Below are 23,476 nucleotides of genomic sequence, written 5' to 3'. Positions count from 1 at the left end.
AGCAGAACCATCACCGCCATAGGTTGTCAAATAACCCGGATTTAACCCACACAGGTAAGTCCAATGGGGTGCAGGCATGTCCTCTATGCTTACAGCTTCCCGTGGGTGTTGGTTTGATACCGTTTGGGGACAGCCAAGGAGGCATCTGCAGGCAACAAAGGTAGGTGTGTGCTTGTGTGTGTGTTTCCTATGCAGATCCTAAGCCCAGTGTCACATGCAAGTAGGAGGAGTAAGAAGGGTTCCTGGCAAATCCGGGTTATGGATTGCATTTAAAAAGGCCCCGTGGGAGTGCAATGGGCCCCTGTCTTGCTGCTTAGCAATAATGGTATGGGTTTAGGTTCTGCTGTGTGTACTGGTGGTTGACTGCCCCCCAGCCCAGAGTGTGCATGGAAAATTGTCTGGCAGCCTCCCTGACAGCAAGCAGTGATAGTGCCCATGAAGGGGACCTTGTTGGGCCCGCCCCTTTCACGGTTATCGCTTCTCGGCCTTTTGGCTAAGATCAAGTGTAGTATCTGTTCTTATCAGTTTAATATCTGATACGTCCCCTATCTGGGGACCATATATTAAATGGATTTTTGAGAACGGGGGCCGATTTCGAAGCTTGCTTCCGTCGCCCTATGCATTGACCCGATATGGCAGTATCTTCGGGTACAGTGCACCACCCCCTTACAGGGTTAAAAAGAAAGATTCCTACTTTCATTGCTACCTGCTTGCTGGCTAGCCAGCTAGCCAGCCCTGTGGGCCTTGCTGCTGCTGCAGCCAAAAAACAAAAGGTGGTGCTGCTGCTGCTTCTGCTGCTTCTGCTTCTGCTTGTGTCTGGCCCCTGTTGGAGCGTCCAGGCACAGGACTTCTGCTGCTGCTGACTAAATGGCCTCCTTAATTGGATCATTTGAGTAGCCAGCACACCTGTGCAGGTAGGGCATGACATGATAGGCAGCTGCCTTGATAGCGGGTGGGTGCTGAATGTTCCTAATTGACAAAATAAGATTAATGCTTATGAAGAAATATAAAATCTCATCCCTTCCCCAATATCGCGCCACACCCCTACCCCTTAATTCCCTGGTTGAACGTGATGGACATATGTCTTTTTTCGACCGTACTAACTATGTAACTATGTAACATAACATGGGGGGGGGGGGTCTCCTGGCTGTTCACACAGGTGTGTCATTGCTGTACATTGACCATGCATTGCTTCTGTGGTATTGCAAAGGCAAAGACAAATGCTTCCAGCCATCCATTGCACTAATGGATTGGTCATCAGCTGGCTGTCTATGTCCCGCATCAATATAGACCAAAGTACAGAGGGTTAGGCTATGCTATTGTGCACCTACCTGATGCATCAGAAGGTGCGAGGCCCTTGCTAAATTCTGTGCACAGACTTTGAGATCTATGCTTTAGACTGTATCTAAACCTGCTCCAACATGGACTGACATTCTGGCCTACTTTCAGCCGATGCGACTTGTCTGTCGCTGAACAGTCGCTTTTTATGTATTCAGCACCTATGTATAATGTTGTAAAAATGCTCTAGAAGCTAAAGTCGCAGAAATGTCACACATATTTGGCCTGCAACTTTCTGTGCGACAAATTCAGACAGGAAAAATCAGTATAAATCCTTAGAAAATTATCCCCCAGTGTCTCCATCTGCTGGCGGTATTGAATAAGCATTGCTGCACTGATGGGGTATGCATTAGACGAAAAAAAAGAAGAAAAAGAAGAATAATACGCCCAGAAAAGAGGCGAAAAGGAGAAAAACGTAAAAAAACGTGAAAAAAAAGTAAGAGGAAGAGAAGGGAAAAAAAGGTGGAAATGGGTTTAAAAGTGATTTCGGCGGAGAAATATATATATATATATATATATATATATATATATATATATATATATATGCGCACACACACACATAGATATAAACGTATTCTCCGTTGAGATATTGCAGCCGCTGCTGTGTCCAGGCCCAGGAGCCTTAGCACTGTGCTGTGATGTCACTCAATACCACTGACATCACTAGGTGTAAACAACATCTCTCCTTTGCTGTGTATGTGACTATGGAGCTGTTTGGTGATGTCGTCTATTACGGCCTTCATAGAAGCAACAGGAGATTGTTGCATCCATCTTGAACCCTCAGAACTACAGTGCTATGATGTCACTCACTTCCACAGGCCTTGCAGAGTGTAAACAACAACAACCCAGCTTTGTTGTGTATGTAACCAAAGGGATTTGTGATGTCACCTAGAACCTTCACAGCAGCGACAGCTTTATGAGGAGCATCAGCACTGCTCTGCCTGAGCAGAACCATCACCGCCATAGGTTGTCAAATAACCCGGATTTAACCCACACAGGTAAGTCCAATGGGGTGCAGGCATGTCCTCTATGCTTACAGCTTCCCGTGGGTGTTGGTTTGATACCGTTTGGGGACAGCCAAGGAGGCATCTGCAGGCAACAAAGGTAGGTGTGTGCTTGTGTGTGTGTTTCCTATGCAGATCCTAAGCCCAGTGTCACATGCAAGTAGGAGGAGTAAGAAGGGTTCCTGGCAAATCCGGGTTATGGATTGCATTTAAAAAGGCCCCGTGGGAGTGCAATGGGCCCCTGTCTTGCTGCTTAGCAATAATGGTATGGGTTTAGGTTCTGCTGTGTGTACTGGTGGTTGACTGCCCCCCAGCCCAGAGTGTGCATGGAAAATTGTCTGGCAGCCTCCCTGACAGCAAGCAGTGATAGTGCCCATGAAGGGGACCTTGTTGGGCCCGCCCCTTTCACGGTTATCGCTTCTCGGCCTTTTGGCTAAGATCAAGTGTAGTATCTGTTCTTATCAGTTTAATATCTGATACGTCCCCTATCTGGGGACCATATATTAAATGGATTTTTGAGAACGGGGGCCGATTTCGAAGCTTGCTTCCGTCGCCCTATGCATTGACCCGATATGGCAGTATCTTCGGGTACAGTGCACCACCCCCTTACAGGGTTAAAAAGAAAGATTCCTACTTTCATTGCTACCTGCTTGCTGGCTAGCCAGCTAGCCAGCCCTGTGGGCCTTGCTGCTGCTGCAGCCAAAAAACAAAAGGTGGTGCTGCTGCTGCTTCTGCTGCTTCTGCTTCTGCTTGTGTCTGGCCCCTGTTGGAGCGTCCAGGCACAGGACTTCTGCTGCTGCTGACTAAATGGCCTCCTTAATTGGATCATTTGAGTAGCCAGCACACCTGTGCAGGTAGGGCATGACATGATAGGCAGCTGCCTTGATAGCGGGTGGGTGCTGAATGTTCCTAATTGACAAAATAAGATTAATGCTTATGAAGAAATATAAAATCTCATCCCTTCCCCAATATCGCGCCACACCCCTACCCCTTAATTCCCTGGTTGAACGTGATGGACATATGTCTTTTTTCGACCGTACTAACTATGTAACTATGTAACATAACATGGGGGGGGGGGGTCTCCTGGCTGTTCACACAGGTGTGTCATTGCTGTACATTGACCATGCATTGCTTCTGTGGTATTGCAAAGGCAAAGACAAATGCTTCCAGCCATCCATTGCACTAATGGATTGGTCATCAGCTGGCTGTCTATGTCCCGCATCAATATAGACCAAAGTACAGAGGGTTAGGCTATGCTATTGTGCACCTACCTGATGCATCAGAAGGTGCGAGGCCCTTGCTAAATTCTGTGCACAGACTTTGAGATCTATGCTTTAGACTGTATCTAAACCTGCTCCAACATGGACTGACATTCTGGCCTACTTTCAGCCGATGCGACTTGTCTGTCGCTGAACAGTCGCTTTTTATGTATTCAGCACCTATGTATAATGTTGTAAAAATGCTCTAGAAGCTAAAGTCGCAGAAATGTCACACATATTTGGCCTGCAACTTTCTGTGCGACAAATTCAGACAGGAAAAATCAGTATAAATCCTTAGAAAATTATCCCCCAGTGTCTCCATCTGCTGGCGGTATTGAATAAGCATTGCTGCACTGATGGGGTATGCATTAGACGAAAAAAAAGAAGAAAAAGAAGAATAATACGCCCAGAAAAGAGGCGAAAAGGAGAAAAACGTAAAAAAACGTGAAAAAAAAGTAAGAGGAAGAGAAGGGAAAAAAAGGTGGAAATGGGTTTAAAAGTGATTTCGGCGGAGAAATATATATATATATATATATATATATATATATATATATATATATATGCGCACACACACACATAGATATAAACGTATTCTCCGTTGAGATATTGCAGCCGCTGCTGTGTCCAGGCCCAGGAGCCTTAGCACTGTGCTGTGATGTCACTCAATACCACTGACATCACTAGGTGTAAACAACATCTCTCCTTTGCTGTGTATGTGACTATGGAGCTGTTTGGTGATGTCGTCTATTACGGCCTTCATAGAAGCAACAGGAGATTGTTGCATCCATCTTGAACCCTCAGAACTACAGTGCTATGATGTCACTCACTTCCACAGGCCTTGCAGAGTGTAAACAACAACAACCCAGCTTTGTTGTGTATGTAACCAAAGGGATTTGTGATGTCACCTAGAACCTTCACAGCAGCGACAGCTTTATGAGGAGCATCAGCACTGCCCTGCCTGAGCAGAACCATCACCGCCATAGGTTGTCAAATAACCCGGATTTAACCCACACAGGTAAGTCCAATGGGGTGCAGGCATGTCCTCTATGCTTACAGCTTCCCGTGGGTGTTGGTTTGATACCGTTTGGGGACAGCCAAGGAGGCATCTGCAGGCAACAAAGGTAGGTGTGTGCTTGTGTGTGTGTTTCCTATGCAGATCCTAAGCCCAGTGTCACATGCAAGTAGGAGGAGTAAGAAGGGTTCCTGGCAAATCCGGGTTATGGATTGCATTTAAAAAGGCCCCGTGGGAGTGCAATGGGCCCCTGTCTTGCTGCTTAGCAATAATGGTATGGGTTTAGGTTCTGCTGTGTGTACTGGTGGTTGACTGCCCCCCAGCCCAGAGTGTGCATGGAAAATTGTCTGGCAGCCTCCCTGACAGCAAGCAGTGATAGTGCCCATGAAGGGGACCTTGTTGGGCCCGCCCCTTTCACGGTTATCGCTTCTCGGCCTTTTGGCTAAGATCAAGTGTAGTATCTGTTCTTATCAGTTTAATATCTGATACGTCCCCTATCTGGGGACCATATATTAAATGGATTTTTGAGAACGGGGGCCGATTTCGAAGCTTGCTTCCGTCGCCCTATGCATTGACCCGATATGGCAGTATCTTCGGGTACAGTGCACCACCCCCTTACAGGGTTAAAAAGAAAGATTCCTACTTTCATTGCTACCTGCTTGCTGGCTAGCCAGCTAGCCAGCCCTGTGGGCCTTGCTGCTGCTGCAGCCAAAAAACAAAAGGTGGTGCTGCTGCTGCTTCTGCTGCTTCTGCTTCTGCTTGTGTCTGGCCCCTGTTGGAGCGTCCAGGCACAGGACTTCTGCTGCTGCTGACTAAATGGCCTCCTTAATTGGATCATTTGAGTAGCCAGCACACCTGTGCAGGTAGGGCATGACATGATAGGCAGCTGCCTTGATAGCGGGTGGGTGCTGAATGTTCCTAATTGACAAAATAAGATTAATGCTTATGAAGAAATATAAAATCTCATCCCTTCCCCAATATCGCGCCACACCCCTACCCCTTAATTCCCTGGTTGAACGTGATGGACATATGTCTTTTTTCGACCGTACTAACTATGTAACTATGTAACATAACATGGGGGGGGGGGGTCTCCTGGCTGTTCACACAGGTGTGTCATTGCTGTACATTGACCATGCATTGCTTCTGTGGTATTGCAAAGGCAAAGACAAATGCTTCCAGCCATCCATTGCACTAATGGATTGGTCATCAGCTGGCTGTCTATGTCCCGCATCAATATAGACCAAAGTACAGAGGGTTAGGCTATGCTATTGTGCACCTACCTGATGCATCAGAAGGTGCGAGGCCCTTGCTAAATTCTGTGCACAGACTTTGAGATCTATGCTTTAGACTGTATCTAAACCTGCTCCAACATGGACTGACATTCTGGCCTACTTTCAGCCGATGCGACTTGTCTGTCGCTGAACAGTCGCTTTTTATGTATTCAGCACCTATGTATAATGTTGTAAAAATGCTCTAGAAGCTAAAGTCGCAGAAATGTCACACATATTTGGCCTGCAACTTTCTGTGCGACAAATTCAGACAGGAAAAATCAGTATAAATCCTTAGAAAATTATCCCCCAGTGTCTCCATCTGCTGGCGGTATTGAATAAGCATTGCTGCACTGATGGGGTATGCATTAGACGAAAAAAAAGAAGAAAAAGAAGAATAATACGCCCAGAAAAGAGGCGAAAAGGAGAAAAACGTAAAAAAACGTGAAAAAAAAGTAAGAGGAAGAGAAGGGAAAAAAAGGTGGAAATGGGTTTAAAAGTGATTTCGGCGGAGAAATATATATATATATATATATATATATATATATATATATATATATATATGCGCACACACACACATAGATATAAACGTATTCTCCGTTGAGATATTGCAGCCGCTGCTGTGTCCAGGCCCAGGAGCCTTAGCACTGTGCTGTGATGTCACTCAATACCACTGACATCACTAGGTGTAAACAACATCTCTCCTTTGCTGTGTATGTGACTATGGAGCTGTTTGGTGATGTCGTCTATTACGGCCTTCATAGAAGCAACAGGAGATTGTTGCATCCATCTTGAACCCTCAGAACTACAGTGCTATGATGTCACTCACTTCCACAGGCCTTGCAGAGTGTAAACAACAACAACCCAGCTTTGTTGTGTATGTAACCAAAGGGATTTGTGATGTCACCTAGAACCTTCACAGCAGCGACAGCTTTATGAGGAGCATCAGCACTGCTCTGCCTGAGCAGAACCATCACCGCCATAGGTTGTCAAATAACCCGGATTTAACCCACACAGGTAAGTCCAATGGGGTGCAGGCATGTCCTCTATGCTTACAGCTTCCCGTGGGTGTTGGTTTGATACCGTTTGGGGACAGCCAAGGAGGCATCTGCAGGCAACAAAGGTAGGTGTGTGCTTGTGTGTGTGTTTCCTATGCAGATCCTAAGCCCAGTGTCACATGCAAGTAGGAGGAGTAAGAAGGGTTCCTGGCAAATCCGGGTTATGGATTGCATTTAAAAAGGCCCCGTGGGAGTGCAATGGGCCCCTGTCTTGCTGCTTAGCAATAATGGTATGGGTTTAGGTTCTGCTGTGTGTACTGGTGGTTGACTGCCCCCCAGCCCAGAGTGTGCATGGAAAATTGTCTGGCAGCCTCCCTGACAGCAAGCAGTGATAGTGCCCATGAAGGGGACCTTGTTGGGCCCGCCCCTTTCACGGTTATCGCTTCTCGGCCTTTTGGCTAAGATCAAGTGTAGTATCTGTTCTTATCAGTTTAATATCTGATACGTCCCCTATCTGGGGACCATATATTAAATGGATTTTTGAGAACGGGGGCCGATTTCGAAGCTTGCTTCCGTCGCCCTATGCATTGACCCGATATGGCAGTATCTTCGGGTACAGTGCACCACCCCCTTACAGGGTTAAAAAGAAAGATTCCTACTTTCATTGCTACCTGCTTGCTGGCTAGCCAGCTAGCCAGCCCTGTGGGCCTTGCTGCTGCTGCAGCCAAAAAACAAAAGGTGGTGCTGCTGCTGCTTCTGCTGCTTCTGCTTCTGCTTGTGTCTGGCCCCTGTTGGAGCGTCCAGGCACAGGACTTCTGCTGCTGCTGACTAAATGGCCTCCTTAATTGGATCATTTGAGTAGCCAGCACACCTGTGCAGGTAGGGCATGACATGATAGGCAGCTGCCTTGATAGCGGGTGGGTGCTGAATGTTCCTAATTGACAAAATAAGATTAATGCTTATGAAGAAATATAAAATCTCATCCCTTCCCCAATATCGCGCCACACCCCTACCCCTTAATTCCCTGGTTGAACGTGATGGACATATGTCTTTTTTCGACCGTACTAACTATGTAACTATGTAACATAACATGGGGGGGGGGGGTCTCCTGGCTGTTCACACAGGTGTGTCATTGCTGTACATTGACCATGCATTGCTTCTGTGGTATTGCAAAGGCAAAGACAAATGCTTCCAGCCATCCATTGCACTAATGGATTGGTCATCAGCTGGCTGTCTATGTCCCGCATCAATATAGACCAAAGTACAGAGGGTTAGGCTATGCTATTGTGCACCTACCTGATGCATCAGAAGGTGCGAGGCCCTTGCTAAATTCTGTGCACAGACTTTGAGATCTATGCTTTAGACTGTATCTAAACCTGCTCCAACATGGACTGACATTCTGGCCTACTTTCAGCCGATGCGACTTGTCTGTCGCTGAACAGTCGCTTTTTATGTATTCAGCACCTATGTATAATGTTGTAAAAATGCTCTAGAAGCTAAAGTCGCAGAAATGTCACACATATTTGGCCTGCAACTTTCTGTGCGACAAATTCAGACAGGAAAAATCAGTATAAATCCTTAGAAAATTATCCCCCAGTGTCTCCATCTGCTGGCGGTATTGAATAAGCATTGCTGCACTGATGGGGTATGCATTAGACGAAAAAAAAGAAGAAAAAGAAGAATAATACGCCCAGAAAAGAGGCGAAAAGGAGAAAAACGTAAAAAAACGTGAAAAAAAAGTAAGAGGAAGAGAAGGGAAAAAAAGGTGGAAATGGGTTTAAAAGTGATTTCGGCGGAGAAATATATATATATATATATATATATATATATATATATATATATATATATGCGCACACACACACATAGATATAAACGTATTCTCCGTTGAGATATTGCAGCCGCTGCTGTGTCCAGGCCCAGGAGCCTTAGCACTGTGCTGTGATGTCACTCAATACCACTGACATCACTAGGTGTAAACAACATCTCTCCTTTGCTGTGTATGTGACTATGGAGCTGTTTGGTGATGTCGTCTATTACGGCCTTCATAGAAGCAACAGGAGATTGTTGCATCCATCTTGAACCCTCAGAACTACAGTGCTATGATGTCACTCACTTCCACAGGCCTTGCAGAGTGTAAACAACAACAACCCAGCTTTGTTGTGTATGTAACCAAAGGGATTTGTGATGTCACCTAGAACCTTCACAGCAGCGACAGCTTTATGAGGAGCATCAGCACTGCTCTGCCTGAGCAGAACCATCACCGCCATAGGTTGTCAAATAACCCGGATTTAACCCACACAGGTAAGTCCAATGGGGTGCAGGCATGTCCTCTATGCTTACAGCTTCCCGTGGGTGTTGGTTTGATACCGTTTGGGGACAGCCAAGGAGGCATCTGCAGGCAACAAAGGTAGGTGTGTGCTTGTGTGTGTGTTTCCTATGCAGATCCTAAGCCCAGTGTCACATGCAAGTAGGAGGAGTAAGAAGGGTTCCTGGCAAATCCGGGTTATGGATTGCATTTAAAAAGGCCCCGTGGGAGTGCAATGGGCCCCTGTCTTGCTGCTTAGCAATAATGGTATGGGTTTAGGTTCTGCTGTGTGTACTGGTGGTTGACTGCCCCCCAGCCCAGAGTGTGCATGGAAAATTGTCTGGCAGCCTCCCTGACAGCAAGCAGTGATAGTGCCCATGAAGGGGACCTTGTTGGGCCCGCCCCTTTCACGGTTATCGCTTCTCGGCCTTTTGGCTAAGATCAAGTGTAGTATCTGTTCTTATCAGTTTAATATCTGATACGTCCCCTATCTGGGGACCATATATTAAATGGATTTTTGAGAACGGGGGCCGATTTCGAAGCTTGCTTCCGTCGCCCTATGCATTGACCCGATATGGCAGTATCTTCGGGTACAGTGCACCACCCCCTTACAGGGTTAAAAAGAAAGATTCCTACTTTCATTGCTACCTGCTTGCTGGCTAGCCAGCTAGCCAGCCCTGTGGGCCTTGCTGCTGCTGCAGCCAAAAAACAAAAGGTGGTGCTGCTGCTGCTTCTGCTGCTTCTGCTTCTGCTTGTGTCTGGCCCCTGTTGGAGCGTCCAGGCACAGGACTTCTGCTGCTGCTGACTAAATGGCCTCCTTAATTGGATCATTTGAGTAGCCAGCACACCTGTGCAGGTAGGGCATGACATGATAGGCAGCTGCCTTGATAGCGGGTGGGTGCTGAATGTTCCTAATTGACAAAATAAGATTAATGCTTATGAAGAAATATAAAATCTCATCCCTTCCCCAATATCGCGCCACACCCCTACCCCTTAATTCCCTGGTTGAACGTGATGGACATATGTCTTTTTTCGACCGTACTAACTATGTAACTATGTAACATAACATGGGGGGGGGGGGGGGTCTCCTGGCTGTTCACACAGGTGTGTCATTGCTGTACATTGACCATGCATTGCTTCTGTGGTATTGCAAAGGCAAAGACAAATGCTTCCAGCCATCCATTGCACTAATGGATTGGTCATCAGCTGGCTGTCTATGTCCCGCATCAATATAGACCAAAGTACAGAGGGTTAGGCTATGCTATTGTGCACCTACCTGATGCATCAGAAGGTGCGAGGCCCTTGCTAAATTCTGTGCACAGACTTTGAGATCTATGCTTTAGACTGTATCTAAACCTGCTCCAACATGGACTGACATTCTGGCCTACTTTCAGCCGATGCGACTTGTCTGTCGCTGAACAGTCGCTTTTTATGTATTCAGCACCTATGTATAATGTTGTAAAAATGCTCTAGAAGCTAAAGTCGCAGAAATGTCACACATATTTGGCCTGCAACTTTCTGTGCGACAAATTCAGACAGGAAAAATCAGTATAAATCCTTAGAAAATTATCCCCCAGTGTCTCCATCTGCTGGCGGTATTGAATAAGCATTGCTGCACTGATGGGGTATGCATTAGACGAAAAAAAAGAAGAAAAAGAAGAATAATACGCCCAGAAAAGAGGCGAAAAGGAGAAAAACGTAAAAAAACGTGAAAAAAAAGTAAGAGGAAGAGAAGGGAAAAAAAGGTGGAAATGGGTTTAAAAGTGATTTCGGCGGAGAATATATATATATATATATATATATATATATATATATATATATATATATACGCACACACACACATAGATATAAACGTATTCTCCGTTGAGATATTGCAGCCGCTGCTGTGTCCAGGCCCAGGAGCCTTAGCACTGTGCTGTGATGTCACTCAATACCACTGACATCACTAGGTGTAAACAACATCTCTCCTTTGCTGTGTATGTGACTATGGAGCTGTTTGGTGATGTCGTCTATTACGGCCTTCATAGAAGCAACAGGAGATTGTTGCATCCATCTTGAACCCTCAGAACTACAGTGCTATGATGTCACTCACTTCCACAGGCCTTGCAGAGTGTAAACAACAACAACCCAGCTTTGTTGTGTATGTAACCAAAGGGATTTGTGATGTCACCTAGAACCTTCACAGCAGCGACAGCTTTATGAGGAGCATCAGCACTGCTCTGCCTGAGCAGAACCATCACCGCCATAGGTTGTCAAATAACCCGGATTTAACCCACACAGGTAAGTCCAATGGGGTGCAGGCATGTCCTCTATGCTTACAGCTTCCCGTGGGTGTTGGTTTGATACCGTTTGGGGACAGCCAAGGAGGCATCTGCAGGCAACAAAGGTAGGTGTGTGCTTGTGTGTGTGTTTCCTATGCAGATCCTAAGCCCAGTGTCACATGCAAGTAGGAGGAGTAAGAAGGGTTCCTGGCAAATCCGGGTTATGGATTGCATTTAAAAAGGCCCCGTGGGAGTGCAATGGGCCCCTGTCTTGCTGCTTAGCAATAATGGTATGGGTTTAGGTTCTGCTGTGTGTACTGGTGGTTGACTGCCCCCCAGCCCAGAGTGTGCATGGAAAATTGTCTGGCAGCCTCCCTGACAGCAAGCAGTGATAGTGCCCATGAAGGGGACCTTGTTGGGCCCGCCCCTTTCACGGTTATCGCTTCTCGGCCTTTTGGCTAAGATCAAGTGTAGTATCTGTTCTTATCAGTTTAATATCTGATACGTCCCCTATCTGGGGACCATATATTAAATGGATTTTTGAGAACGGGGGCCGATTTCGAAGCTTGCTTCCGTCGCCCTATGCATTGACCCGATATGGCAGTATCTTCGGGTACAGTGCACCACCCCCTTACAGGGTTAAAAAGAAAGATTCCTACTTTCATTGCTACCTGCTTGCTGGCTAGCCAGCTAGCCAGCCCTGTGGGCCTTGCTGCTGCTGCAGCCAAAAAACAAAAGGTGGTGCTGCTGCTGCTTCTGCTGCTTCTGCTTCTGCTTGTGTCTGGCCCCTGTTGGAGCGTCCAGGCACAGGACTTCTGCTGCTGCTGACTAAATGGCCTCCTTAATTGGATCATTTGAGTAGCCAGCACACCTGTGCAGGTAGGGCATGACATGATAGGCAGCTGCCTTGATAGCGGGTGGGTGCTGAATGTTCCTAATTGACAAAATAAGATTAATGCTTATGAAGAAATATAAAATCTCATCCCTTCCCCAATATCGCGCCACACCCCTACCCCTTAATTCCCTGGTTGAACGTGATGGACATATGTCTTTTTTCGACCGTACTAACTATGTAACTATGTAACATAACATGGGGGGGGGGGGGTCTCCTGGCTGTTCACACAGGTGTGTCATTGCTGTACATTGACCATGCATTGCTTCTGTGGTATTGCAAAGGCAAAGACAAATGCTTCCAGCCATCCATTGCACTAATGGATTGGTCATCAGCTGGCTGTCTATGTCCCGCATCAATATAGACCAAAGTACAGAGGGTTAGGCTATGCTATTGTGCACCTACCTGATGCATCAGAAGGTGCGAGGCCCTTGCTAAATTCTGTGCACAGACTTTGAGATCTATGCTTTAGACTGTATCTAAACCTGCTCCAACATGGACTGACATTCTGGCCTACTTTCAGCCGATGCGACTTGTCTGTCGCTGAACAGTCGCTTTTTATGTATTCAGCACCTATGTATAATGTTGTAAAAATGCTCTAGAAGCTAAAGTCGCAGAAATGTCACACATATTTGGCCTGCAACTTTCTGTGCGACAAATTCAGACAGGAAAAATCAGTATAAATCCTTAGAAAATTATCCCCCAGTGTCTCCATCTGCTGGCGGTATTGAATAAGCATTGCTGCACTGATGGGGTATGCATTAGACGAAAAAAAAGAAGAAAAAGAAGAATAATACGCCCAGAAAAGAGGCGAAAAGGAGAAAAACGTAAAAAAACGTGAAAAAAAAGTAAGAGGAAGAGAAGGGAAAAAAAGGTGGAAATGGGTTTAAAAGTGATTTCGGCGGAGAAATATATATATATATATATATATATATATATATATATATATATATATGCGCACACACACACATAGATATAAACGTATTCTCCGTTGAGATATTGCAGCCGCTGCTGTGTCCAGGCCCAGGAGCCTTAGCACTGTGCTGTGATGTCACTCAATACCACTGACATCACTAGGTGTAAACAACATCTCTCCTTTGCTGTGTATGTGACTATGGAGCTGTTTGGTGATGTCGTCTATTACGGCCTTCATAGAAGCAACAGGAGATTGTTGCATCCATCTTGAACCCTCAGAACTACAGTGCTATGATGTCACTCACTTCCACAGGCCTTGCAGAGTGTAAACAACAACAACCCAGCTTTGTTGTGTATGTAACCAAAGGGATTTGTGATGTCACCTAGAACCTTCACAGCAGCGACAGCTTTATGAGGAGCATCAGCACTGCTCTGCCTGAGCAGAACCATCACCGCCATAGGTTGTCAAATAACCCGGATTTAACCCACACAGGTAAGTCCAATGGGGTGCAGGCATGTCCTCTATGCTTACAGCTTCCCGTGGGTGTTGGTTTGATACCGTTTGGGGACAGCCAAGGAGGCATCTGCAGGCAACAAAGGTAGGTGTGTGCTTGTGTGTGTGTTTCCTATGCAGATCCTAAGCCCAGTGTCACATGCAAGTAGGAGGAGTAAGAAGGGTTCCTGGCAAATCCGGGTTATGGATTGCATTTAAAAAGGCCCCGTGGGAGTGCAATGGGCCCCTGTCTTGCTGCTTAGCAATAATGGTATGGGTTTAGGTTCTGCTGTGTGTACTGGTGGTTGACTGCCCCCCAGCCCAGAGTGTGCATGGAAAATTGTCTGGCAGCCTCCCTGACAGCAAGCAGTGATAGTGCCCATGAAGGGGACCTTGTTGGGCCCGCCCCTTTCACGGTTATCGCTTCTCGGCCTTTTGGCTAAGATCAAGTGTAGTATCTGTTCTTATCAGTTTAATATCTGATACGTCCCCTATCTGGGGACCATATATTAAATGGATTTTTGAGAACGGGGGCCGATTTCGAAGCTTGCTTCCGTCGCCCTATGCATTGACCCGATATGGCAGTATCTTCGGGTACAGTGCACCACCCCCTTACAGGGTTAAAAAGAAAGATTCCTACTTTCATTGCTACCTGCTTGCTGGCTAGCCAGCTAGCCAGCCCTGTGGGCCTTGCTGCTGCTGCAGCCAAAAAACAAAAGGTGGTGCTGCTGCTGCTTCTGCTGCTTCTGCTTCTGCTTGTGTCTGGCCCCTGTTGGAGCGTCCAGGCACAGGACTTCTGCTGCTGCTGACTAAATGGCCTCCTTAATTGGATCATTTGAGTAGCCAGCACACCTGTGCAGGTAGGGCATGACATGATAGGCAGCTGCCTTGATAGCGGGTGGGTGCTGAATGTTCCTAATTGACAAAATAAGATTAATGCTTATGAAGAAATATAAAATCTCATCCCTTCCCCAATATCGCGCCACACCCCTACCCCTTAATTCCCTGGTTGAACGTGATGGACATATGTCTTTTTTCGACCGTACTAACTATGTAACTATGTAACATAACATGGGGGGGGGGGGGTCTCCTGGCTGTTCACACAGGTGTGTCATTGCTGTACATTGACCATGCATTGCTTCTGTGGTATTGCAAAGGCAAAGACAAATGCTTCCAGCCATCCATTGCACTAATGGATTGGTCATCAGCTGGCTGTCTATGTCCCGCATCAATATAGACCAAAGTACAGAGGGTTAGGCTATGCTATTGTGCACCTACCTGATGCATCAGAAGGTGCGAGGCCCTTGCTAAATTCTGTGCACAGACTTTGAGATCTATGCTTTAGACTGTATCTAAACCTGCTCCAACATGGACTGACATTCTGGCCTACTTTCAGCCGATGCGACTTGTCTGTCGCTGAACAGTCGCTTTTTATGTATTCAGCACCTATGTATAATGTTGTAAAAATGCTCTAGAAGCTAAAGTCGCAGAAATGTCACACATATTTGGCCTGCAACTTTCTGTGCGACAAATTCAGACAGGAAAAATCAGTATAAATCCTTAGAAAATTATCCCCCAGTGTCTCCATCTGCTGGCGGTATTGAATAAGCATTGCTGCACTGATGGGGTATGCATTAGACGAAAAAAAAGAAGAAAAAGAAGAATAATACGCCCAGAAAAGAGGCGAAAAGGAGAAAAACGTAAAAAAACGTGAAAAAAAAGTAAGAGGAAGAGAAGGGAAAAAAAGGTGGAAATGGGTTTAAAAGTGATTTCGGCGGAGAAATATATATATATATATATATATATATATATATATATATATATATGCGCACACACACACATAGATATAAACGTATTCTCCGTTGAGATATTGCAGCCGCTGCTGTGTCCAGGCCCAGGAGCCTTAGCACTGTGCTGTGATGTCACTCAATACCACTGACATCACTAGGTGTAAACAACATCTCTCCTTTGCTGTGTATGTGACTATGGAGCTGTTTGGTGATGTCGTCTATTACGGCCTTCATAGAAGCAACAGGAGATTGTTGCATCCATCTTGAACCCTCAGAACTACAGTGCTATGATGTCACTCACTTCCACAGGCCTTGCAGAGTGTAAACAACAACAACCCAGCTTTGTTGTGTATGTAACCAAAGGGATTTGTGATGTCACCTAGAACCTTCACAGCAGCGACAGCTTTATGAGGAGCATCAGCACTGCTCTGCCTGAGCAGAACCATCACCGCCATAGGTTGTCAAATAACCCGGATTTAACCCACACAGGTAAGTCCAATGGGGTGCAGGCATGTCCTCTATGCTTACAGCTTCCCGTGGGTGTTGGTTTGATACCGTTTGGGGACAGCCAAGGAGGCATCTGCAGGCAACAAAGGTAGGTGTGTGCTTGTGTGTGTGTTTCCTATGCAGATCCTAAGCCCAGTGTCACATGCAAGTAGGAGGAGTAAGAAGGGTTCCTGGCAAATCCGGGTTATGGATTGCATTTAAAAAGGCCCCGTGGGAGTGCAATGGGCCCCTGTCTTGCTGCTTAGCAATAATGGTATGGGTTTAGGTTCTGCTGTGTGTACTGGTGGTTGACTGCCCCCCAGCCCAGAGTGTGCATGGAAAATTGTCTGGCAGCCTCCCTGACAGCAAGCAGTGATAGTGCCCATGAAGGGGACCTTGTTGGGCCCGCCCCTTTCACGGTTATCGCTTCTCGGCCTTTTGGCTAAGATCAAGTGTAGTATCTGTTCTTATCAGTTTAATATCTGATACGTCCCCTATCTGGGGACCATATATTAAATGGATTTTTGAGAACGGGGGCCGATTTCGAAGCTTGCTTCCGTCGCCCTATGCATTGACCCGATATGGCAGTATCTTCGGGTACAGTGCACCACCCCCTTACAGGGTTAAAAAGAAAGATTCCTACTTTCATTGCTACCTGCTTGCTGGCTAGCCAGCTAGCCAGCCCTGTGGGCCTTGCTGCTGCTGCAGCCAAAAAACAAAAGGTGGTGCTGCTGCTGCTTCTGCTGCTTCTGCTTCTGCTTGTGTCTGGCCCCTGTTGGAGCGTCCAGGCACAGGACTTCTGCTGCTGCTGACTAAATGGCCTCCTTAATTGGATCATTTGAGTAGCCAGCACACCTGTGCAGGTAGGGCATGACATGATAGGCAGCTGCCTTGATAGCGGGTGGGTGCTGAATGTTCCTAATTGACAAAATAAGATTAATGCTTATGAAGAAATATAAAATCTCATCCCTTCCCCAATATCGCGCCACACCCCTACCCCTTAATTCCCTGGTTGAACGTGATGGACATATGTCTTTTTTCGACCGTACTAACTATGTAACTATGTAACATAACATGGGGGGGGGGGGGGTCTCCTGGCTGTTCACACAGGTGTGTCATTGCTGTACATTGACCATGCATTGCTTCTGTGGTATTGCAAAGGCAAAGACAAATGCTTCCAGCCATCCATTGCACTAATGGATTGGTCATCAGCTGGCTGTCTATGTCCCGCATCAATATAGACCAAAGTACAGAGGGTTAGGCTATGCTATTGTGCACCTACCTGATGCATCAGAAGGTGCGAGGCCCTTGCTAAATTCTGTGCACAGACTTTGAGATCTATGCTTTAGACTGTATCTAAACCTGCTCCAACATGGACTGACATTCTGGCCTACTTTCAGCCGATGCGACTTGTCTGTCGCTGAACAGTCGCTTTTTATGTATTCAGCACCTATGTATAATGTTGTAAAAATGCTCTAGAAGCTAAAGTCGCAGAAATGTCACACATATTTGGCCTGCAACTTTCTGTGCGACAAATTCAGACAGGAAAAATCAGTATAAATCCTTAGAAAATTATCCCCCAGTGTCTCCATCTGCTGGCGGTATTGAATAAGCATTGCTGCACTGATGGGGTATGCATTAGACGAAAAAAAAGAAGAAAAAGAAGAATAATACGCCCAGAAAAGAGGCGAAAAGGAGAAAAACGTAAAAAAACGTGAAAAAAAAGTAAGAGGAAGAGAAGGGAAAAAAAGGTGGAAATGGGTTTAAAAGTGATTTCGGCGGAGAAATATATATATATATATATATATATATATATATATATATATATATGCGCACACACACACATAGATATAAACGTATTCTCCGTTGAGATATTGCAGCCGCTGCTGTGTCCAGGCCCAGGAGCCTTAGCACTGTGCTGTGATGTCACTCAATACCACTGACATCACTAGGTGTAAACAACATCTCTCCTTTGCTGTGTATGTGACTATGGAGCTGTTTGGTGATGTCGTCTATTACGGCCTTCATAGAAGCAACAGGAGATTGTTGCATCCATCTTGAACCCTCAGAACTACAGTGCTATGATGTCACTCACTTCCACAGGCCTTGCAGAGTGTAAACAACAACAACCCAGCTTTGTTGTGTATGTAACCAAAGGGATTTGTGATGTCACCTAGAACCTTCACAGCAGCGACAGCTTTATGAGGAGCATCAGCACTGCTCTGCCTGAGCAGAACCATCACCGCCATAGGTTGTCAAATAACCCGGATTTAACCCACACAGGTAAGTCCAATGGGGTGCAGGCATGTCCTCTATGCTTACAGCTTCCCGTGGGTGTTGGTTTGATACCGTTTGGGGACAGCCAAGGAGGCATCTGCAGGCAACAAAGGTAGGTGTGTGCTTGTGTGTGTGTTTCCTATGCAGATCCTAAGCCCAGTGTCACATGCAAGTAGGAGGAGTAAGAAGGGTTCCTGGCAAATCCGGGTTATGGATTGCATTTAAAAAGGCCCCGTGGGAGTGCAATGGGCCCCTGTCTTGCTGCTTAGCAATAATGGTATGGGTTTAGGTTCTGCTGTGTGTACTGGTGGTTGACTGCCCCCCAGCCCAGAGTGTGCATGGAAAATTGTCTGGCAGCCTCCCTGACAGCAAGCAGTGATAGTGCCCATGAAGGGGACCTTGTTGGGCCCGCCCCTTTCACGGTTATCGCTTCTCGGCCTTTTGGCTAAGATCAAGTGTAGTATCTGTTCTTATCAGTTTAATATCTGATACGTCCCCTATCTGGGGACCATATATTAAATGGATTTTTGAGAACGGGGGCCGATTTCGAAGCTTGCTTCCGTCGCCCTATGCATTGACCCGATATGGCAGTATCTTCGGGTACAGTGCACCACCCCCTTACAGGGTTAAAAAGAAAGATTCCTACTTTCATTGCTACCTGCTTGCTGGCTAGCCAGCTAGCCAGCCCTGTGGGCCTTGCTGCTGCTGCAGCCAAAAAACAAAAGGTGGTGCTGCTGCTGCTTCTGCTGCTTCTGCTTGTGTCTGGCCCCTGTTGGAGCGTCCAGGCACAGGACTTCTGCTGCTGCTGACTAAATGGCCTCCTTAATTGGATCATTTGAGTAGCCAGCACACCTGTGCAGGTAGGGCATGACATGATAGGCAGCTGCCTTGATAGCGGGTGGGTGCTGAATGTTCCTAATTGACAAAATAAGATTAATGCTTATGAAGAAATATAAAATCTCATCCCTTCCCCAATATCGCGCCACACCCCTACCCCTTAATTCCCTGGTTGAACGTGATGGACATATGTCTTTTTTCGACCGTACTAACTATGTAACTATGTAACATAACATGGGGGGGGGGGGGGGGGGGGGGTCTCCTGGCTGTTCACACAGGTGTGTCATTGCTGTACATTGACCATGCATTGCTTCTGTGGTATTGCAAAGGCAAAGACAAATGCTTCCAGCCATCCATTGCACTAATGGATTGGTCATCAGCTGGCTGTCTATGTCCCGCATCAATATAGACCAAAGTACAGAGGGTTAGGCTATGCTATTGTGCACCTACCTGATGCATCAGAAGGTGCGAGGCCCTTGCTAAATTCTGTGCACAGACTTTGAGATCTATGCTTTAGACTGTATCTAAACCTGCTCCAACATGGACTGACATTCTGGCCTACTTTCAGCCGATGCGACTTGTCTGTCGCTGAACAGTCGCTTTTTATGTATTCAGCACCTATGTATAATGTTGTAAAAATGCTCTAGAAGCTAAAGTCGCAGAAATGTCACACATATTTGGCCTGCAACTTTCTGTGCGACAAATTCAGACAGGAAAAATCAGTATAAATCCTTAGAAAATTATCCCCCAGTGTCTCCATCTGCTGGCGGTATTGAATAAGCATTGCTGCACTGATGGGGTATGCATTAGACGAAAAAAAAGAAGAAAAAGAAGAATAATACGCCCAGAAAAGAGGCGAAAAGGAGAAAAACGTAAAAAAACGTGAAAAAAAAGTAAGAGGAAGAGAAGGGAAAAAAAGGTGGAAATGGGTTTAAAAGTGATTTCGGCGGAGAAATATATATATATATATATATATATATATATATATATGCGCACACACACACATAGATATAAACGTATTCTCCGTTGAGATATTGCAGCCGCTGCTGTGTCCAGGCCCAGGAGCCTTAGCACTGTGCTGTGATGTCACTCAATACCACTGACATCACTAGGTGTAAACAACATCTCTCCTTTGCTGTGTATGTGACTATGGAGCTGTTTGGTGATGTCGTCTATTACGGCCTTCATAGAAGCAACAGGAGATTGTTGCATCCATCTTGAACCCTCAGAACTACAGTGCTATGATGTCACTCACTTCCACAGGCCTTGCAGAGTGTAAACAACAACAACCCAGCTTTGTTGTGTATGTAACCAAAGGGATTTGTGATGTCACCTAGAACCTTCACAGCAGCGACAGCTTTATGAGGAGCATCAGCACTGCTCTGCCTGAGCAGAACCATCACCGCCATAGGTTGTCAAATAACCCGGATTTAACCCACACAGGTAAGTCCAATGGGGTGCAGGCATGTCCTCTATGCTTACAGCTTCCCGTGGGTGTTGGTTTGATACCGTTTGGGGACAGCCAAGGAGGCATCTGCAGGCAACAAAGGTAGGTGTGTGCTTGTGTGTGTGTTTCCTATGCAGATCCTAAGCCCAGTGTCACATGCAAGTAGGAGGAGTAAGAAGGGTTCCTGGCAAATCCGGGTTATGGATTGCATTTAAAAAGGCCCCGTGGGAGTGCAATGGGCCCCTGTCTTGCTGCTTAGCAATAATGGTATGGGTTTAGGTTCTGCTGTGTGTACTGGTGGTTGACTGCCCCCCAGCCCAGAGTGTGCATGGAAAATTGTCTGGCAGCCTCCCTGACAGCAAGCAGTGATAGTGCCCATGAAGGGGACCTTGTTGGGCCCGCCCCTTTCACGGTTATCGCTTCTCGGCCTTTTGGCTAAGATCAAGTGTAGTATCTGTTCTTATCAGTTTAATATCTGATACGTCCCCTATCTGGGGACCATATATTAAATGGATTTTTGAGAACGGGGGCCGATTTCGAAGCTTGCTTCCGTCGCCCTATGCATTGACCCGATATGGCAGTATCTTCGGGTACAGTGCACCACCCCCTTACAGGGTTAAAAAGAAAGATTCCTACTTTCATTGCTACCTGCTTGCTGGCTAGCCAGCTAGCCAGCCCTGTGGGCCTTGCTGCTGCTGCAGCCAAAAAACAAAAGGTGGTGCTGCTGCTGCTTCTGCTGCTTCTGCTTGTGTCTGGCCCCTGTTGGAGCGTCCAGGCACAGGACTTCTGCTGCTGCTGACTAAATGGCCTCCTTAATTGGATCATTTGAGTAGCCAGCACACCTGTGCAGGTAGGGCATGACATGATAGGCAGCTGCCTTGATAGCGGGTGGGTGCTGAATGTTCCTAATTGACAAAATAAGATTAATGCTTATGAAGAAATATAAAATCTCATCCCTTCCCCAATATCGCGCCACACCCCTACCCCTTAATTCCCTGGTTGAACGTGATGGACATATGTCTTTTTTCGACCGTACTAACTATGTAACTATGTAACATAACATGGGGGGGGGGGGGGGGGGGGGTCTCCTGGCTGTTCACACAGGTGTGTCATTGCTGTACATTGACCATGCATTGCTTCTGTGGTATTGCAAAGGCAAAGACAAATGCTTCCAGCCATCCATTGCACTAATGGATTGGTCATCAGCTGGCTGTCTATGTCCCGCATCAATATAGACCAAAGTACAGAGGGTTAGGCTATGCTATTGTGCACCTACCTGATGCATCAGAAGGTGCGAGGCCCTTGCTAAATTCTGTGCACAGACTTTGAGATCTATGCTTTAGACTGTATCTAAACCTGCTCCAACATGGACTGACATTCTGGCCTACTTTCAGCCGATGCGACTTGTCTGTCGCTGAACAGTCGCTTTTTATGTATTCAGCACCTATGTATAATGTTGTAAAAATGCTCTAGAAGCTAAAGTCGCAGAAATGTCACACATATTTGGCCTGCAACTTTCTGTGCGACAAATTCAGACAGGAAAAATCAGTATAAATCCTTAGAAAATTATCCCCCAGTGTCTCCATCTGCTGGCGGTATTGAATAAGCATTGCTGCACTGATGGGGTATGCATTAGACGAAAAAAAAGAAGAAAAAGAAGAATAATACGCCCAGAAAAGAGGCGAAAAGGAGAAAAACGTAAAAAAACGTGAAAAAAAAGTAAGAGGAAGAGAAGGGAAAAAAAGGTGGAAATGGGTTTAAAAGTGATTTCGGCGGAGAAATATATATATATATATATATATATATATATATATATATATATATGCGCACACACACACATATATATAAACGTATTCTCCGTTGAGATATTGCAGCCGCTGCTGTGTCCAGGCCCAGGAGCCTTAGCACTGTGCTGTGATGTCACTCAATACCACTGACATCACTAGGTGTAAACAACATCTCTCCTTTGCTGTGTATGTGACTATGGAGCTGTTTGGTGATGTCGTCTATTACGGCCTTCATAGAAGCAACAGGAGATTGTTGCATCCATCTTGAACCCTCAGAACTACAGTGCTATGATGTCACTCACTTCCACAGGCCTTGCAGAGTGTAAACAACAACAACCCAGCTTTGTTGTGTATGTAACCAAAGGGATTTGTGATGTCACCTAGAACCTTCACAGCAGCGACAGCTTTATGAGGAGCATCAGCACTGCTCTGCCTGAGCAGAACCATCACCGCCATAGGTTGTCAAATAACCCGGATTTAACCCACACAGGTAAGTCCAATGGGGTGCAGGCATGTCCTCTATGCTTACAGCTTCCCGTGGGTGTTGGTTTGATACCGTTTGGGGACAGCCAAGGAGGCATCTGCAGGCAACAAAGGTAGGTGTGTGCTTGTGTGTGTGTTTCCTATGCAGATCCTAAGCCCAGTGTCACATGCAAGTAGGAGGAGTAAGAAGGGTTCCTGGCAAATCCGGGTTATGGATTGCATTTAAAAAGGCCCCGTGGGAGTGCAATGGGCCCCTGTCTTGCTGCTTAGCAATAATGGTATGGGTTTAGGTTCTGCTGTGTGTACTGGTGGTTGACTGCCCCCCAGCCCAGAGTGTGCATGGAAAATTGTCTGGCAGCCTCCCTGACAGCAAGCAGTGATAGTGCCCATGAAGGGGACCTTGTTGGGCCCGCCCCTTTCACGGTTATCGCTTCTCGGCCTTTTGGCTAAGATCAAGTGTAGTATCTGTTCTTATCAGTTTAATATCTGATACGTCCCCTATCTGGGGACCATATATTAAATGGATTTTTGAGAACGGGGGCCGATTTCGAAGCTTGCTTCCGTCGCCCTATGCATTGACCCGATATGGCAGTATCTTCGGGTACAGTGCACCACCCCCTTACA

General features: G+C 46.3%; 11 non-coding genes across 11 annotated transcripts; all 11 read left to right on the top strand.

Annotated features, from left to right (window-relative positions):
• Window positions 1-473: 473 nt before the first annotated feature.
• Window positions 474-664, top strand: LOC130334432 (U2 spliceosomal RNA). The gene has a single exon (XR_008876241.1). It is a non-coding gene; the product is annotated as a U2 spliceosomal RNA (small nuclear RNA).
• Window positions 665-2,755: 2,091 nt separating this feature from the next.
• On the top strand, window positions 2,756-2,946 carry LOC130334431 (U2 spliceosomal RNA). Its single transcript, XR_008876240.1, has one exon. It is a non-coding gene; the product is annotated as a U2 spliceosomal RNA (small nuclear RNA).
• Window positions 2,947-5,035: 2,089 nt separating this feature from the next.
• LOC130334430 (U2 spliceosomal RNA) lies at window positions 5,036-5,226 on the top strand. Its single transcript, XR_008876239.1, has one exon. It is a non-coding gene; the product is annotated as a U2 spliceosomal RNA (small nuclear RNA).
• A 2,091-nt stretch (window positions 5,227-7,317) lies between these two features.
• Window positions 7,318-7,508, top strand: LOC130334429 (U2 spliceosomal RNA). Its single transcript, XR_008876238.1, has one exon. It is a non-coding gene; the product is annotated as a U2 spliceosomal RNA (small nuclear RNA).
• Window positions 7,509-9,599: 2,091 nt separating this feature from the next.
• LOC130334426 (U2 spliceosomal RNA) lies at window positions 9,600-9,790 on the top strand. Its single transcript, XR_008876236.1, has one exon. It is a non-coding gene; the product is annotated as a U2 spliceosomal RNA (small nuclear RNA).
• Window positions 9,791-11,883: 2,093 nt separating this feature from the next.
• On the top strand, window positions 11,884-12,074 carry LOC130334425 (U2 spliceosomal RNA). The gene has a single exon (XR_008876235.1). It is a non-coding gene; the product is annotated as a U2 spliceosomal RNA (small nuclear RNA).
• A 2,090-nt stretch (window positions 12,075-14,164) lies between these two features.
• LOC130334424 (U2 spliceosomal RNA) lies at window positions 14,165-14,355 on the top strand. Its single transcript, XR_008876234.1, has one exon. It is a non-coding gene; the product is annotated as a U2 spliceosomal RNA (small nuclear RNA).
• A 2,088-nt stretch (window positions 14,356-16,443) lies between these two features.
• Window positions 16,444-16,634, top strand: LOC130334423 (U2 spliceosomal RNA). The gene has a single exon (XR_008876233.1). It is a non-coding gene; the product is annotated as a U2 spliceosomal RNA (small nuclear RNA).
• Window positions 16,635-18,723: 2,089 nt separating this feature from the next.
• On the top strand, window positions 18,724-18,914 carry LOC130334422 (U2 spliceosomal RNA). Its single transcript, XR_008876232.1, has one exon. It is a non-coding gene; the product is annotated as a U2 spliceosomal RNA (small nuclear RNA).
• Window positions 18,915-20,997: 2,083 nt separating this feature from the next.
• Window positions 20,998-21,188, top strand: LOC130334421 (U2 spliceosomal RNA). The gene has a single exon (XR_008876231.1). It is a non-coding gene; the product is annotated as a U2 spliceosomal RNA (small nuclear RNA).
• Window positions 21,189-23,278: 2,090 nt separating this feature from the next.
• LOC130334420 (U2 spliceosomal RNA) lies at window positions 23,279-23,469 on the top strand. Its single transcript, XR_008876230.1, has one exon. It is a non-coding gene; the product is annotated as a U2 spliceosomal RNA (small nuclear RNA).
• The last annotated feature ends 7 nt before the right edge of the window (window positions 23,470-23,476 follow it).

The sequence above is a fragment of the Hyla sarda genome, unplaced genomic scaffold (assembly GCF_029499605.1).
Source record: "Hyla sarda isolate aHylSar1 unplaced genomic scaffold, aHylSar1.hap1 scaffold_432, whole genome shotgun sequence".
NCBI lineage: Eukaryota > Metazoa > Chordata > Amphibia > Anura > Hylidae > Hyla > Hyla sarda.
The sequence above is the reverse complement of the archived record's forward strand: the minus strand, read 5'-3'. Positions and strand labels throughout refer to the sequence as shown.